Source organism: Ruditapes philippinarum, unplaced genomic scaffold, assembly GCF_026571515.1.
Source record: "Ruditapes philippinarum isolate M1 unplaced genomic scaffold, ASM2657151v2 ctg5451_1_1_1_1, whole genome shotgun sequence".
Lineage (NCBI taxonomy): Eukaryota > Metazoa > Mollusca > Bivalvia > Venerida > Veneridae > Ruditapes > Ruditapes philippinarum.
This window is the reverse complement of record NW_026852084.1, coordinates 52494-56345: the sequence shown is the minus strand read 5'-3', so window position 1 is coordinate 56345 and position 3852 is coordinate 52494. Positions and strand designations below refer to the sequence as shown.

The window sequence follows — 3852 nt, the reverse complement described above, 5'->3', positions numbered from 1 at the left end:
GCGATGATTATTGTGACATTGCTTTTCTTGATATTTTTTTCATATAATTTTGTCAATGTGTGTGGGGGGTAATTAACCTTTTTATGTTTTTGATCTTTTTTACAAAGTATCCAATGTAATTTCAAACAAACACACACATGCCATTTTGTATAAGTAATGGTTTCTACAGGCAATGATATTTAAGATGAATTACATTTTCGGGAATAAAATTCCTTAATGATAAATTTGTTTTTTTTCTTTTTGTTTTGCATTTATTGTTACCGGTACTTATGTCCTCAGCTTCAAGACGAAATTCAACAATTTCTTAAGGTATAGAAGTACTTTAAATATGATGATATATCTAGACATATTGAAATGAGGACTCCTTTGCATAATTTAAAAAGAAAGAAGATAATTCTTAATTTATGGCAAAGAAATATTATATTTTAGTAGAATTACTCCTAAACACGGCAACTACGGGTTGCCTGAGATAAAAAAACATACCTCGGTACTTTTACAGTTACAACTTGGTGATTATATTTGTAATAAGCGAAATCCTTGATCACTTTTTTGAAACGGTTGTGAAGCTATTTTGCACCCGGGATTAGATGGGGGGGGGGAGGATACCCACATTGGCAGCGTTCTGGATAACATATATTATTAAAATTGTTTTAATGATCACTATAATCATCATCATCATCTTTATAAACATCATCATCATCATCATCATCATCATCATAATCATCACTGTCATCATCATCACTGTCATCATCACTGTCATCATCATCATCATCATCATCACTGTCATCATCATCATCATCATCACTATCATCATCATCATCATCATCATCATTTCAGCAACGTCATCATCATACATAACAACATCACTCAAACATTTAACTAACATGAAAGTTTGTTTTCTTGAGCCTTAGGACACACCGATTAAGTCAATGCGACACTGTAAAAGGTGCAGCTTTACTAAAGTAAATGAAGACTTCAGATTCCCCTCTATGCAATAGTCCAGCCTGACAAGAAGAATCCAAAGTCCCTGACGAACCCACAGCGATGGAGGGCAAGTGATTTGAAGTAAGAAGCCGTATCCAATTAAAGAACATCGAATATATAAGCAATTTTAAGAACACGATGTAAAGCACATGTAAATTGAAGTGCACCGGTCCCTACTATAAATGAGTCGTACCGGTTAGTCACGTAAAACCCCACTAAAACAGATATTTGGTAACAACACTCATAAATGACAAGACAGTTTTTTTTATTAGTAAAAAAAAACAGATGATGTACATTTGTATCTTCACATAAAACATTAATTTACATATGTTTTGTATGTAATTGATAAAATGATATTAGTATCTATTACGTTTTTAAATGTCTGTCCATATTGTTATATACAGTAACGAAATCTCGTTATTTCGCGTTCGGCATTAAGCGGATTGGCAAGCATATGAGGTGAGACTGAAAGCTATGAATGTTAGAATTTAAAATAAACTTTAAAAACCTTTCACAATGTTTTAATAATAATAATAATAATAATAATAATAATAATAATAATAATAATAATAATAATAATAATAATAATAATAATAATGATAACCAGAGGTTTCATATCATGAAATATAAGTTCTCTTTGAGATACAATACTTGTGTTGATAGGTAAACGATGAAAACAAAAATTACAGCATTGATTCTTGCCTTTGCCATTTTACTGAGTGCTACACACCAAAGCGATGCTCAGTTCTACAGAGGATTTGGAAGGCGTGGTTTCCGAAGAGGCGGATTTGGGAGGGGCATAGGACTTGGTTTTCTAACCGGTGCATTAATAGGAGGCGGAGGCTTTGGATACCCGTACGGTGGTCATTATGGAGGATTTTTCCCTGGGCTACTTGGTGGAGCACTTTTGTTCGGCTAATAAATCTAAAATGCCAAATCATTTGTGAATAAAAGGTAAACATTTTTATGTTGAATATCTTTTTTATTTATTACGGCTAAAATACCGCAAATTTTATAAAACAAATTAAAGACTATTATTTGTTCGTTAAAGGCATGACATCACCAGGCAATCATTTATCATATATTCAACGTTTGGTTTATTCAATTGAGTAAATTTCCTTTTTCCGAACCAAGCATTGAATTTTGCAAATTTTAATATAGTCTGTCATTGGATTTATAGGTCTTCTTTTACGTCAGGCGTCTGCGTTGAAATGAAATTGCTCATAGTCGTCACATTTTCTCAAGTGTAATTTCTACGTCGAATAAGGTTATTCCGTTTAACATTTCTAATGTTTTATTGCTGGGTGATAAACAGAAAGAAAGAAAGAAAGAAAGAAAGAAAGAAAGAAAGAAAGAAAGAAAGAAAGAAAGGAAAAACAACAACAACAAAAACATAGTTTTAGTTGCAAAAACGCCTGCTAAGCCAAAAAACAACAACAAACAAAACCATGTAAACAAGCAAAGAAAAAAAATCAACAAAACTCCCTCTCTCAAAAAAAACAACAACAAAAAAACAACAAAAAAACCAACAATAACACACACAAAAGACAAAAGAATCAAACAACGAGAAAGAACCCCCCACCCCTCACACACAATACATCGAATAACAAACCAGCAAAAAAGTTTGAGTATAGTGTTTATACAATGCACTAGTATTAATGATTAGAAATTATTCTAAGTAAACTCTATAAGTGATTCTCTCTAGTCTAGGTTTGAATGAGCATACTCGAATCTGGACTGTGAAATGATACTACTATAATTTCTATTGTCGGAGATAATAGTTCATAGATTTTTCTTGATATGTATACATGCACATGTAATTTATTTATTATATTCCCGTCAGTTCTTTGAATGTATTTCATTTTCGACTGGAAACGTATTTTGTTGAGACAAATTTGGATTGGACGCAATCTGCTCAGATAGAATCAAAATTAAAATTAAAATTCAGTATTTAATTTGAAGACAGTCGTATGTCAATCTGACTGAAGTTCAAATAATTGATTTCTCGCATAGCGTTATTTAGAAGCTGTTGTAAATCAGATTGGTGGTATGTATAATTATAATAAACAAATGGCTATTCTCTTAAGATATAAATTCATGCGAGCGCATTTCAAATTAAACAAGTGACATTTATTCTTTCAATAACAATTGTATATTTTTATCAGGGCCTATGTTTTATTTTTCAGATAAATGAAAAATGACTGAAAAACATGGATATTGGACAGCATTACTTTAAGACAACTTCAACAACAACAACAACAACAACAACAACAACACAAGCTAGAATTTCATTGTTGTCATAAAATATTTTGATAATAAAAAGGTGATATTTGATTTGTAATGAGTTCGTTGTTGAACGATAAGTTAACATTTCATGATGTCAAATTTGTCATACCTTCACTTCTCAAAGGTCTGCTTCTTTATACAGGCTAGAGTTGCTTAAGTTTTGTAAATCATGTCTTTGGGGTCAACATAGGACAACCTCGAAGGGCTGAAATAGAAATTTGTAATTTAAAAAATTTGAGCCGCGTCACGACAAAACCAACATAGTGTGTTTGCGACCAGCATGGATCCAGACCAGCCTGTGCATCCGCGCAGTCTGATCAGGATCCATGCTGTTCGCTCACCAACCCTATTACAAGTAGAGAAACTGATAGCGAACAGCATGGATCGTGATCAGACTGAACTGATGCGCAGGCTGGTCTGGATCCGTGCTGGTCGCAAATCATTATGTTGGTTTTGTCAAGACGCGGCTCATTTGCTCTTTTGTCAAACGTATTGACCACACTGCATTACATATTGACCCACCCTTATGCGTAGCAGAATTGCCGTTCATGTAATAAACACGACCCAGCAATGTCCAGGATT

The 3852-nt window shown here is 33.0% G+C and overlaps 1 long non-coding RNA gene across 1 annotated transcript; it reads left to right on the top strand.

The window, feature by feature from the left end:
* Positions 1–1377: 1377 nt before the first annotated feature.
* LOC132748807 (uncharacterized) lies at positions 1378–3222 on the top strand. The gene is made up of 3 exons (XR_009628321.1): positions 1378–1443; positions 1648–1938; positions 3171–3222. It is a non-coding gene; the product is annotated as an uncharacterized LOC132748807 (long non-coding RNA).
* Positions 3223–3852: the final 630 nt, after the last annotated feature.